The sequence below is a fragment of the Acinonyx jubatus genome, chromosome B4, assembly GCF_027475565.1.
Source record: "Acinonyx jubatus isolate Ajub_Pintada_27869175 chromosome B4, VMU_Ajub_asm_v1.0, whole genome shotgun sequence".
NCBI lineage: Eukaryota > Metazoa > Chordata > Mammalia > Carnivora > Felidae > Acinonyx > Acinonyx jubatus.
The window spans coordinates 91,277,385-91,292,300 of NC_069387.1; positions in this window are offsets into that span (position 1 = coordinate 91,277,385).

Here is a 14,916-nt window from a genome sequence, read left to right on the forward strand (position 1 = left end):
TTCTTTGAACTTTTGTTTCCTTAATTGGTGAAGCCTAATTTACAAGGGTATGAGGCAGTAGTTTACCAGAGCAAAGCAAGTCTGTTATCTCTTAACCTTCAGTGTCAACACAAAGCTGTTATTTTTCAAGCTAAGCATTAGCCCTACACTACAATTTAACCCTTACAATACGAGCACCGGCATTAGAAAATTATCTGTCATGCTAGAACACGCTGTGTTGATTTAAAGGAATGGTATAAAATGTCTAAGTTAGTGCATTTAGTATATTAAACTCACTTTTTTTTTTCTCAGAAGAGATTTTCTAGTTCGATTTTTATTTTTATTTTTTTAATTTTTTTTTAACGTTTATTTATTTTTGAGACAGAGAGAGACAGAGCATGAATGGGGGAGGGTCCGAGAGAGGGAGACACAGAATCTGAAACAGGCTGTCAGCACAGAGCCCGACGCGGGGCTCGAACTCACAGACGGTGAGATCATGACCTGAGCCGAAGTCGGACTCTCAACCCACTGAGGCACCCAGGCGCCCCTCTAGTTCAATCTTTAATGTGTTTTAAAGTAATACGTGCATGTGGAAGCAGAAGTTCTGATACCAGAAGACCTAAACTATAAAGCTGAAGTCTCTCTTTCCTTGTCCCCCTGGTTTCTACCTAGTTTCACTCCCCAAAGAGAACCATTTTTAATTATTTCTGTTTTTTAATTGTTCTGATGTTTTTTGTAATTCTAAATAAATGCTCTTTACTTTGATTTATCTCATTGATTTAAACAGGAGTTATGAGCTCCTTTATATGAGAGATGAAGATTACCTGTTTCCTCCCCCTCCCAATTTTTCTTAGTAATACTCATTTTTACTTCTTTAATGGTCATATTTCTATTTTTAACAATATAGGTACTTCTTGATCCATTTTTGACTCCCATTTGTAAAATAAGATAATTGCTTGCTTCACTTCACTATCCAACCTGTTATCTAGAACTCTACTTTCACATTATCAAGGCTTATTAATATTTACTATCTATTCTACACCAATAGTGAGTTTTTCAGAGGTTTCTCCATAGATTGATTCCTATTCATGTTCAATATATTATAGTTATTATATTACAGTCAACTATTAGTTAACAAATAATGGGATTGAACCCAAAGAAAGAGAGATGCAACCCTAGGTCACTAAAAATGAACTGCTTGATGAATCAAACGCAAATCTGTTCTCATTGCTTATAGCTCTATAATTATTCAGTTTTGATTTTCTTCATGTTAAGCAATAATTTTTTTCCTAGCACATTTTGATTTGTGTTGGGATTTCCAATGACCTTCTTTTTGCTCTAGTTTCTTAATTTTATATTACAGAAAATTCACTTTCTTCCCAAAGTTGTTCTCCCATAGACTATGACCTTCTGTTCACTTATGGACTAATTTATCTCTGTCTTACAACTGTGATTCTGGAATTTTATTGTTGTCATGGCACTCTTGATTAAATCCCCAGTTTATTGGATCCCATGCCTGCCTTCTTCCTGCATTTCTGTTTTGCTTTGCCAGAGTTCATTTCAAACAATGTTCTTCAGAAAAGATCTGTAGAAAGTAAATTTTCTGAAATCTAGAAGAGTTGAGAATACTATTAACTCTGTCTCCACATTGCATTCATCATTTGACTAGGCATACAATTCCATATTTAAAAATTATTTTTCAGAACTTCATGTCTGCTGGTTAATGAGAAGTCTTACACCAATCTGATTCTGATTCTCATTCCTCTGTGTTGACTTTTTTTTTTTTATCTCTGGAAAACTTTTTTTTTTTTTTTTTGAGGTGGGGAGCGGGGAGAGACAGAGAGACTGTGAGCAGGGGAGGGGCAAAAGGAGAGGGAGAAAGAATCCCAAGCAGGCTCTGTGGCCAGTGCAGAGCCCTAGTCAGAGCTCAATCCTACCACCCTGGGATCATGACCTGAGTTAAAACCAACAGGCTGATGCTTAACCAACTGAGCTACCCATGTGCCCCAGATTATACAACCTTTTATCTTAGGTTTTCTGGAATTCCACGTGTGTTTAGATGTAGAATTCCTAAAATTCAAAATGCTGGCAACGCAGTGGGTTATCCAAAGCCATATTATTGATCAGCTATAGGCAACTTTCTTATATTGTCTCTCTGGTGATTGCTTTCTCTCTAATTTCTCTCTTCACGCTTCTGGAAGTCTTGTTAAATTTCTGTTGGACTTCCTAAATTACCCTTCTAGTTTTTTAAACTTTATTTCATCTTTTCCATCTTCTTTTTCATTTTATTCTATATTATATTTCCTTCAAGTTTTCTTCTGGCTCTTCTTTGGTTTTTATTTTTAATTTTAGCCTTTAAATTTATTAGATTTTATAAATACAATTTTATAATCTTTGAAAATTTAATAAATATATAATACCTTCTCAAATTGTTCTGAGAGCACTCAGTAAAATGTATAAAGTTCTTTTCTGATCTCTGGAGTAGATTCTTCTGTTTAATCACCTTGGTCTTTATTTATACTCCTGATTTCCTGAAATAACTGCCAATTCTTTGTGTATTTTCAAATTTACAGTTGAGGGACCAGGTTGATTACTGTAAGTAACTGGCATGTGTTCCTCTATAGATGCCAACACATTATCTACTCAGCTGTTTTTCCCCCTCGAATTTTCCAGTTCCAAGTGCTTGGTATGAGGGCAGGAGTGTCCTACAACTGCTTTTAATTTAGGTGCATAGACTTTAATTTAGGCGCATAATTTAGGTGCATAGACTGAGAGCCAGCTTGAATGTTCCACCAACCCACATGTCATTTCTCATACTAGTATACACCATCTTCACAGACCGTTTGAAAGAACATTCCCCATATTCAGCAAAGGAATAAACCTTCTCACTGCATCCATGCTGGATGAAGGCTCATGTGTTATATTCTCTTCACAGCCTCCAATTATATTTTTTGATTTCTGATCTACTTCCCATTCCTGTTCTTTGTATGCACTGGGGGTGAACTTCTACCTCCTATGCTATAGCCTGTCCTGTGTTCTGGGCTGTGTCTGTCTAGCTCTTTTTTATTTCGTTATGATTCTATTTACGTCTCAGGAGTAATTTGTCAAAATTGTCACATCTTCTGGTGTCTTCCATCATGTCTTTATGTCTTTTCAACATTTTATCAAATGTTGTCAGGAATGTATTCACTCTTGTTCTGAAAGGGCACGATGGCAAATGTGGACGTTGGTTAGAACCAAAAGCCCAAATACCTTTTCCACTCTCTTCCAACTGCACCACTAAGACCAAATTGGGATAATGGTGCCAGATAACTTGCAAAAGTCCAATATCACATCCTGAATTTTCAGTAGAAGAGCACACATGTGTAAAACAGAACCCGTCCCATTGTCAATAGCCTAATCTTCTTAACTGCAGGAAGAAGGGAACAACATAGATTTAGCTGGCAAGAGTTCAAAATGCAACATTACCAAAGCTAACAACTCCATCAACATCTTTCAGAATATAATAGATAAAATGAAGGATTGCTATAGCATCTGTAGCAATACTGAAATGGAGAAGCAGAGCTCTAGACTTTGGTGTCTTTAAAAAAATTTTTTTTCAACGTTTTTATTTATTTTTGGGACAGAGAGAGACAGAGCATGAACGGGGGAGGGGCAGAAAGAGAGGGAGACACAGAATCGGAAACAGGCTCCAGGCTCCGAGCCATCAGCCCAGAGCCTGACGCGGGGCTCGAACTCACGGACCGCGAGATCGTGACCTGGCTGAAGTCGGACGCTTAACCGACTGCACCACCCAGGCGCCCCTAGACTTTGGTGTCTTTAAAACAGGATCTGGAGCAGATTGTCCCAAGAGTCCTGTTAAGTAACCTATTAGATTAAGCAAATATAACAGGCAGACAACAGGCCCCATGAGATCCTGAGGCTGCAGTTAGTGTGGAAGAAAAAGTCATGGGGCACCTAGGTGGCTCAGTCTCAGAAGCATCTGACTTAGGCTAAGGTCATGATCTCATGGTTCGTGATCTGCTGACAGCTCAGAGCCTGGATCCTGCTTTGGATTCTGTGTCTCCCTCTCAGTCTACCCTCCCCCACTTTCTCTCTGTCTCCCTCTCTTTCTCAAAATAAATAAACATTAAAAAAAAATTTTTTTTAAGTCACAACATAGCAATGTGGTTTAATAATCAACCAGAGAAATGAGACATACTGTGAAGGAAATAAACAAATGGAAGTAAAAGAGAGTACTTTGGGTGGCTTGTTTTCAGAGAGCATGATCTAGGAGGGCAAGTCCGAAAGGCTAATATACAAAGTCCTGAAAGGTAACAAGAAGCCATCTTTGGAACAGTGAGAAGGAAACAATTTCCAGACAGAGAAATACCAAAATCAAACACAGATTTCATGTGATAGCAAGGGGTGATGTGCAGGAGTAAATGAAAGGAGGTGAGTTTCTGGGGCACAGGGAACACAAGAACGGGCAATAGTAGATGATGTTATTAAGGCAGGAAGAAGGTCAGAGGCTTGAAGACTCCTGTAAGACATGGTAATGAATTTGGACTTTATTTTAAGTGCAATGGAAATCTAAGTGTTAGATCAGGGGAATGACATGATCTGATCTAATCTACAAAGTTCTCTTGAGCTGCTATATTAGAAAAAAAAAAAAAAAAAGGCTTGTGGTAGGAGGATGGGGTGAGAAGGGAGTAGGTATGGAGGAAGGGACGACTGGAGCCAGAGTCCAGGGAAAAGATGATGGTGGCTCAGACTGGAGGGTCCTGTGTGTATTGAGACAGACTGTTGCAGTTGAATTATGATAGATTTTTTTGGCTACCTGTTTTTAATTGTGCATATTGTAGTTTGTATGATCAGTTGTTTTAAGGTTGATTGTGTCCTTATGCCAGAGAAAATGAATTGTAATCATCAAGTGGTATTTTGTTGGTAGTAGAGGCTTACTTTACCTTTTTTTGGAAAGATGGTAATGTAATCCTTATAGCATAGAATTTTCCTCAGTAATCTTAGTGTCTCCCTTAATACTTTACTCAGATATAAAACTGTTTATTTATTCCTCAGCATAAGTTATGTTCTGCTCCTCAACCACATGAGTGTCTTTGTGTTTGAAAACTGATCTGAGTAAATTTCATAGGTAAAGTTTCCTGTGACATATCTTCACCTTCAGAAAGTGGTTGGGTTTTTTGTTTGCTTATTTTGTTTTGTTTTTTTTTTTTTATGATAAAGACTTTGAAAAACTGGTTTTCCTCCCTTCACATTTTTTGTAGGTCCCCTAAGTCTGTCTTAAGGTAACTCTCTCCCTTCTTACTGATGTCACAGTCTGCCCCAGGTTCTCCTTGACAGGTTTCAGGAAGAAAGCAAGAAGCACTCAGAAGAAAGTAAAGATACAGGTGATATTTTGATGGTTCACCTCAGGCTCCATAGGGCACAGAGAAAGACTTTCAGGAGGTGGGGAAGGATGGGTAAGAAAGAGCCTTACGGAGATTAGAGCTTGAGGGTTAAGGGATGTACTGAGAAGTCAGAAACACATCATTTTTCTCTTTTCTTTTTACCTTTGGATATGTTGCTCTATTTGGTTGCATCACCCCCAGTAGCAGCAGAATGGAGCTTTAATGCTTTGTTATTAAACACCCATATGGACGGTAAAAAAAAAAATAAGTAAAACTTCCTATTGAGTCATTAGCTTCCAATTTACATAGAGTCCTCCACAATTTAACAAGACAGGATTCTTCAATCTCAGTTTTTATTTTTTTAAGGTTTTTTATTATTTGTTTTTGAGAGACAGAGAGAGCAGGAGAGGGGAAGAGAGAGAGAGAGTCTCAAACATACTCCACACTGCCAGCTAAGAGCCTGACCCAGGATTTGATTCCATAAACTGTAAGATATTGACCTGAGTTGAAATCAAGTGTCCGATGCTTACCTGATTGAGCCACCCAGACGCCCCTTCAATCTCAGCTTTTAAAGCCACCTTACATGGCTGCCCCTCCTGCAGTCTATCCTACTCTGTTTGAACACTGTCTTCTCTTCCCTCTGAGTCCTCCCTTCTCTTCATTTCTCCCCTGTTCCTTTCCAAATGAAGAATGGAGAGAATCATCAAAGAAGATTCGGTATTACAATCAGACTTTTAATGCTGCCAAAATAGGTTTCTTTCTTAATCTATTTGGGTCGTAGCAAGACCCATAGACTGAGTGGCATATGAACAGCAAGAATTTCTTTCTCACAGTTCTGGAGACTGGAAGACCAAGATCAAGCACCAGCAGGAGATTCAGTGTCTGCTTTCTGGTTCATAGACAGCTGCCCTTTTGCTATGACTTCACAGGGCAGAAGATGTGAGGGACTGCTCAGGTCTTTTTTATAAAGGCTCTAATACAGACTTGAGGGCTCTCCACTTATAACCTAATTGCCTCCCAATGGCCCTGCGTCCAAACACCATCTTGAAAGTTATACTACAAGAGTCTCTGTCTCTATCCTCACCTTGAATTGCCATAAAAATACTCTTTCATTACCCTGAATTTGGGATATGCCAGATTTCAGGAAGAGAGGAAAGCCAAATATATTGTCCTGTACCTGGAAGCTTCCTCCTCTTCTGTCTCACCTCATTAACTCTTCCGGGGGCACATCTTTCACTGGCATCTCCAACAGACCTTACTGTGATCTTGCAATTATGTTTGCTTGCCTGCCTTTCCATTAGATGAGGGATTCTTTCAGGGCCCAGGTGGTCTTTTAGAAGTATCCATATCACCAGTGCATATCCATATCACCATGCTTGGTTATGTAGGTGCTCAAGAAATTTTTGCTGGACACATAAAAACCTAGTTCATTTCTGGAGAAGTCGAAATCTGGTTGCAGGATTATAGTGGCAGAAATTGAATTTAAGAGTGAAGTCCTTGTAAGTGGTCTTGAGGTATGTGCTGAAAAAAAAGACTGACATTAAACCTTTTTTTTTTTTCCCAAGAACTATATTAGGAAGATGAGGTTAGTGGTAAATACTATTTACAAGGAAGAATTGGTTAGGGAAGAAATATGGGGTCCTTTATTTCATGAAAGAAAACTGTTTTTATCATACTACTTTATGGCATCTCTGTCATTCTGTCAGGTCTTTTACCAGAAACTGGGAGTCATACAGGGTCTTTTTCAAAAATTTTATTTAAATTCAAGTTAGTGAACATACCATGTAATATTGGTTTCAGGAGTAGCATCCAGTGATTCATCACTTACATATAACACCCAGTGCTCATCCCAACAAGTGCCCTCCCTAATGCCCATCCCCCATTTAGCCCATCCCCCCACCCAACACCCCTCCAGCAACCCTCAGTTTGTTCTCTGTATTTAAGAGTCTCTTATGGTTTGTCTCCCTCTGTTTTTATCTTATTTTTGCTGCCCTTCCCCTACGTTCATCTGTTTTCTTAAATTTCACATATATTCTAGTTCCATCCACATTGTTACAAATGGCAAGAATCCATTCTTCTTTGCATCATTGGGTTTTATTCCATTGCATATATATACACATACCACATCTTCTTTGTCCATTCCTCAGTCGATGGACATTTGGGCTCTCTCCACAATTTGGTTATTATTGATAATACTGCTATAAACATTGGGGTGCGTGCGGCCCCTTCGAATCAGCATTTTTGTATCCCTTGGATAAATACCTAGCAGTGCAATTGCTGGGTCATATGATGGCTCTATTTTTAATTTTTCGAGGAACCTCCATACTGTTTTTCAGAGTGGCTGCACCAGTTGCTTTCCCAACAGTGCAAAATACTCCCCCTTTCTCCACATCCTCACCAATACAAGGTCTTATCAGCACCACCCCGTCTTCTAGTGTGGGGGAGGGAAAAGATTCCTTAGGAGAATAAAAGCTCATAGAGACGATGGGATGTCAGGATTTGTGAATTAAGGAGGCTGCTATTAAAATGCAGCTCTCCCAGGACAACGTTACTTGTAACACTTGAACTATCTGTGACTTTGTAGGAGCCTTACATTACACGTTTGCTTGTCAGCTTTTCCATTAAATTGGGAGTTCCTTCGTGGCGGGAATCACCTCCCGCAAGTATCAATATCCCCAATGCATGTAACTGTGCATGGTTATGGAGGTGCCCAGTAAACTTTGTAGAATAGGTGAAAGCTTTGTTCATTTCTTTAGAGGTCTAAAATCTAGTTGTGGGTGATGGTGGCAGTATTTGGTGATTTGATGGAATTCAGTGTGTGGGGGTTTACAAAGGATTACATCTTTGTGGTACTGCCCTGAGTTATAGCCCTCTTAAAATTGTCTTTTCCAGGGCACCTGGTGACTCAATCGGTTGAGCATTTGACTCTTGATTTCAGCTCAGGTCATGCATGATCTTGTGGTTTGTGGGATTGAGCCCTGAGTTGGGCTCTGCACTGACAATGCGGAGCCTCCTTGGGATTCTCTCTCTTCTCCTCCCCCGTTCTCTCTCTCTCTCTCAAAATAAACAAAGAAACATTAAAAAAAAAAAAAAAGATTGTCTTTTTCCTAGAATGGATCCTCCTACAGTGTTCACTATATTCCCACTTGATACACAGAGAGGGACATTTGTTTGTTGAGTATCTTCCTATCTTCCTTCCACAGTACCAGAAATGTATCAGAAATTGTTCTTGTCCCCCCAAACCTGACAATTTGTTTGAGAGATAAAATACAAAATAACACAGCGTAAAATCCAATGTATTGAAGGCCTTGCATTTCATTTAAAATACTTCCCACAAGGAGCTTGCAGTTTTGCATATGAGCAGACTGATTCTGTCACTGGTGCCCTGTAATCTATGGGATGTGCAAAAATGCCCCCACCCCCTGTTAGAGGGCCTGAAGCTCCTCCCTTAGAGTTTGATTATTTTAGAATGCCATTGATAGGAATATTCTTTGAAAACATTAACATCCTTAGGATAAGACACTCAAAGGCCTGCATTTAATCCAGCTCCTTAGGAAAAGAATGCCTCTCGGACTTCTTCCCACTGGCTCAGCAGGTGGGAGCGTTACAGAGCAAGTAAAAGGTGTGAAAGGAGAAACAAGGACGCTGCACACCAGGCATGAGATCTTGTAGATGGAGGACGGCAGGCTCAAGTGAACAGTGGCACTAAGGAATCCTAGATACACAATGGGCTTTGAGGTTTAGAACCAGCCAAGGGGTCAGGAAGAAGAGTTACAAAGAGGAAGTGATTGGGCACCGGATACACGTTTCCTACTTTGTAAGTTCCCCAGCGTGCTTTCTTTCCCACCTAGCTATATGTTTCCTCTGTGTCCAGGCCTATGAAGCCCTGCCTGAGACTCTGCGGTCATTTCTTCTCCATGGATGTCATCGATAGTTCTCCTGCAGCTGTGGCTGCAGCAACAGCCGTCCACGGTTCTTCCTCTCGTCCCTCTGGAGGCTGTGCTGGGTTGCTGCAGTCCCCAGCAGCGTGGGCAAGGTGGGGTGGGCTATGCAGAGGGCACATCACAGCAGAACACACGGGCTACGGGCCCAACCTCTCTGGCCCCGGCCCCGTAGACCCTCTCTGGTCACAGATGCTGTCTGGACTAAGAGCTTCTCTGCTATGCGAGGGAGACCCACTTCATCTTTGTTGAGTGTATTTCCGGGATTCGCTGCCCAGACGCAAGGCCTCAGCAGGTGCCAGAATCCTTCAGCTCTCGACTGGCTTCCCTTTCTCTCCTTCAGTGTGTCCCAGTGGAGAGCGTGATTTCCGGATCCAGGCTCCCGGGGTTTGAGCCCTGGCTCTGCCACTTCCTAGCTGAGTGGCTTGTGTCATCTTCTTTGCTCTCCCAAACCACCAAGGGGGGGGGGGCGGGGAGTGCGATGTACGCTTAGCAGCTCCGTTTTACAGACTCTACACAAAGTCCCACCTGCTCCCCCTGAGCTGCCGTCTTTCCAGCCCCGGGAACCATCTATCTCATCCAACCGTGTTGTCCTGTCCCTGCCTTACCACCATCCGATGAGGCACCGATATAGCCCTCCTTCACTTACTCTCACAGCTTCTACCAGGCCGCCTTCCTGCTGCCCCTACCACTCCCATCTAATAAATCTAGATACAAGCTCTCATTTCACTTCTGAGAAGCCATTTCCTGTCATCTCTTCAAAGACTACCTCTTTCCCCCTGCCTGTTTCTAATGAGGAGCAGAAAGCAAACAAGTAGTCCTTCCTTGTCAGCAGACCCAGGAAACTGCTCCTCCAGCCACACCTGAAGTCCCTGCGTTGCCAGGAGCCGGTTCCCTCGCCTTTTGCCGTTTGGGGGAGTTACCAGTTTGGTGAGCGGTATGAAAACTGGCTTTTGACATCAATATCCTGGTATAAGTCTCTGAGATAGGAAAAAGATGAAAATAAACATGTTTCCACGTTTTAGGGTAGAAAACCCAGTCTGCGGTTTCCCTGGCACGGTCATGCCAGTCAGAACCTCAAACCATTCAGCCCTCTAGGCTGCCATTTCTCTTATTTGTTAAACTGCTGTTAAAAAAAAAAAAAAAAAAAGAAAAGGAAAAAAAAAAACTTGGTTTCGTTCATAGCACTTGATTTTGATTTTACTGAAACTTGTGTGGTTAAAAACATTCTTATACTAATAGCTATGTGACCTTTAAGATAGTTGGCTGGGAAAAAAAAGCTCGTAAGAATAGAGCCTTGTTTCCCAACTCGGGGTCTTCTCACTTCAGAAATGGAGACCTGTGAAGTCACATTTTCCCTGACTGTGCCCTGGAGTCTGGTCCTCACCCCTCTTGTCTCCTCTCCTACTTCCAGAGGGCCTCCAGGTCGCTGCCCCATCATGGAAATGGTAGTAATTGGTCAATGACGAGCCGTCCTGCAATATAAGGTCTTAGGAAATGAGGATGATCTCCTCGGTAGCAGCCACAGACTTGGTTGGAAAAACTGATTTTTTTTTTTTTTTAATTCAGAAATCAAACCAGAATTACAGGAGACCGTTCATTTCTCTCTGACGAGCACCCCGGTTAAAAACCTAATAGCCTGATGTCCTTGGAAAAACGCGAAGTCCTAGGTGTGGAGACCACTGTTTGAAAGTCACGTGGACCTTTTGGGTGTTCGCGGGGCGATTCCTTTTTGTTGCTTCTTTCTCTGAGTGTGTCTTTTCTGCTTTTCTGATTCACCTGCAGTCATTTTGAGTCAGGAATTAAAATAAAGTAGAAAATAAACCCAGAGAAAAAAATCGTTGCTTTTAACTACATAATGAAGACAGACTGTCTTCATCGGTGTTATTCCATGAACTGATGAATGTCATATTGTCCTGTTGTCGTATATACATGGGCACACTTGCAGCTGCTAGGGCTCTGGGGTCTGGCCCCTTCAGCTATGCCCAGTTCAACCCAGTGTGGTGGCCTAAAGAAACTGACAGTGGGGATTTCCTAACTCCTGAACCAGAGTTTCCAGCATGTCATTTTCCATTTATGCAGCATTCTCTACTCCGGTCATAGCTCCTCAACTTAATGACAAAAACAAAAATAACTAAGCCTCAGTTACCCAAAATTTCTAGTGTCCCTCAACTCACCCAACGTCAGTTACTTGCAGTTGTCATTCCTATTCCCCTGATGTTTTCAGTGTCTTGTATCCTCGATGTACATTACTCAGTGCATGGTACTGTCAGTGAATGAAGAAAATGAATGGAAAGTATTTGAAATTATCTTGTCAAACCCATTGGAAGATTAATCATACACCATGGATTAAAAGAAACAAAAGAAAGGCAAGGCTGCATACAAAGTTCTGGCTTCATATATAGACACATCGAGAAGGCTCTTTAAAACTCAATTAGTTCAATGTTTCTAGGGCTACATGAGGGGTACCCACCTACCCCTGACAAAGGAATTTTGGAAATGTACATGGGCAACTTTGATTGTCACATTGATTCCAGAGGTCCTACTGGCATTTCACAGGTGAAGAAGCCAGGGATGTTGGAAGCCTTGCGATGCACGAAACAGTTCTATGCAATGAAGAATTGCACCATTTCCCATCCAACTTAGTGTGTGTACGTTATCTCCTTTAACATACCCGATCCTATAGATAATACTTTCATCACCATCTGACAAACTACACTGGAGGTTAATGAAGAAGCTTCATCCTTCCTAACTGCTTGCAACTCTCTCTCTCCAGAGTTACTTATTCTATTTCAATATATCTAGACAGTATTCCTCTTTCAGTTTCTTTGGTTTGTTCACATCCCCTCTACAGACCTCCTCTACAGACCTTTGCTACAACATCAAAGGTGATTCACCATCTAAGGTAGTGAGCAATCATTTGGGACACCAAAAGGCTCCTAGAAAGGCTCAAATGTTAATTACTCATGTTATTTTCAAATAGAGAGAAACATTCTTGGTAAAATCTGAGACCATCCCTTGAAAGTTCATGCAAAGGTTACAATTGTGTTGATAGTTTTGAGCCATTATCCTATTGGGAGACACTGAGTACACCTCTCAGGTGTTTGCTCCAGGAACGTTGTTTCCACTTCCCACTTCTTTGTAAATCACAAGGTAAAATGCGATACAAAAGATTCACTTATTTTTCCTCCAGCAAATTAAAACATTGCTATTTTCTCTACTGCAGGTATAGGGGATCAATAGACTGTGCCTTAGTAGGCTTTCTGTTCTTGGCAAATAGCAGGATTAAACTTCAAATAAGTAATAGGCTGAAAGTAAATTGTTTTTCTAAGAGGATATGTATTAGGACAAATACTGAGCTGTATTTAGTTTAAACAGGAAATAGTGTGGTCTTTGAATGGATCCCAATGGAAGAATTGTCTCCTTTCCTTGGTTTTCGGAAGCAGCACAGTGTCAAGGTGCTTAATTAACCCCTATGGTCAAGTAGAAGGGATGTAAAACTTCATAAGCTTTAAAAAGAGAAAAATGGAATCTGCTTTCCCCCATAACCTTAATGACTAAACATTGTAACTAAATTGCACGGGGCAATAGCTAAATCAGCAATTAGCGAAAGACTCCCATTGAATTGACTGATCTTCTACTCACCCTTCTCATGAGGTGTGAGCTTGATTGCACACCCTCACCTTACAAAGGAGTTTGCTTTTCCCTTGAGTCAGCTTACTTCACTTTCCCATGTTTGAAGTCTATTCTGCTGAGACCTCTTTGTTTATTTTATGTCATGTGCTCTTCAAGGCGAAAGACAACTCTTACCTCACCAATCTGAGGTAAAGTAGGACCACCCACACAACCAATGCAACACTACCTGCTCCTTTGTATTTTGTTACCATTAAATTTTTTTTCCATAATATACAATATTGGCTTGTTTTCATGTCACCTGAAGGCCTAAATTATAGGTCATTGTGTGCTAGGTCTCTACTAGCTCGCCAATAATTTAATAATTTCAATTTCAATTTAATTTTTGGAAAGATGTCCAGTAGTCTGGGCAAAAGTCCTCAGAGTATCTGAGCAGCAAAGGATTCACAGATTTGTAAAGCCTCAGAAGTAATAAGTTTGCTGAGGCAGTCCAGACCCCAGTGAATATGCTAATAACTAGTGCTTCCTAGAATGCAGAAAACTCACCTTCTTAGTGTTAATGATGTGCAAATAATAATGGTAAGCCTAAGCCTCTGTTCATGGAGGTCCCCAAGCAGGATGGATGACAAGAGACAGACTTACAAACATGGCTGTTGGATTCCAGCAAAAACACACTCTAGCCCACAAAAGCTTCTCCAAGCATAAGAATGATCATATGTCTATCCATAATTTTGTTGTTGTTTGGCATCCTTTTGTTTTTCTATCTATACTAATAAATGCCTTGATACACCCAAAGCAGTATGTGTAAATTACATGAACATAGAGAAATTTGTTTTCATTAATCATTAATATTTTTCTCAGGGTCAGGGCATTTATTATTCCTATTCTTGCATGCTTGTATCCATCGTACTATTCTTTAACTGCTGCAGTGACCAGGAGTAGGAAGAATGTCAACCGTATTTGTTTAAGTATGACACAAAATCATATACTAGGGTTTGGTGAGACATAAACAGATTTTTCAGACTGAAATAGACCAGGCTTCCCAGAATGCCTTGTGAAAATCAAGGAAAATGTCCCTTAAAAAATGCTATTTGTTTGAGTCTAGGTGATGTGTGGTTACTTTGCTCAAGCAGAAGCTGGCTGACTTATAGTTACAAACTCTATTCTGGTCCAATGATTCTCTCAGGCTCTTTGTTACCCCAGAGCTCACCACTTTCCCCCCACCACTGTATTTCTAGTTTCCTCTGTACTTTCCAGCCAGGAGAGTCGTTGGCTGGTCTCAGGGTCGGGGTAAGCCTTGATCTTCTGGCTTGCGATGTTTTCTCTCTGGAATCATTTGTCTATATCATAAATCTTTATTATTATTATTATTATTATTATTATTATTATTTTTACATTGTAGGCTTTTGCAACTTAAGCGGAGGTGGGCTTTTTCTACTTCCCATAGGTATATCACTTTGCTGAGACAAGCGCTGAATGGTCTTTTTCAGTGGGAGGGAAGGTTCAAGGTCAAATACAGGGAAAACAAATGAGTTAAAGATTCAAAACAATTGCAAAACAAATTCTTAATATGAGCCTCAAAACCTTTTTTAAGGCAAGTTTTATAAGTAAGAGTTGATAAGTTTTAAAGATTTAGGTTTTCATTGATTTTTGAAGCCTCAAAGAATCAAAAAACCTGCTGTATTTCCTCATCTCATACAGTTCATGAGTCTTGGCCCCAAAGGATCATAGGGTCCTCCCAGGAATTGTGTTAGCATCCCACTACCTCACATTCACACAGAACTTTGTACTCAGTCACAAACATTACATCATTTGACCCTCCCAATATCTTTTGAGTTAGTCAAGGTCTCACAGCTGATGCCTTATGGTACCAGATCTTCAAAAATACTTGGTAGTTCTGAAAAGTGAGTGCTCCAAGAAGAGTAATAACCTCAGTCAAATAGAGTTTTTATCCCAATGTGGCCACTGATTCATTT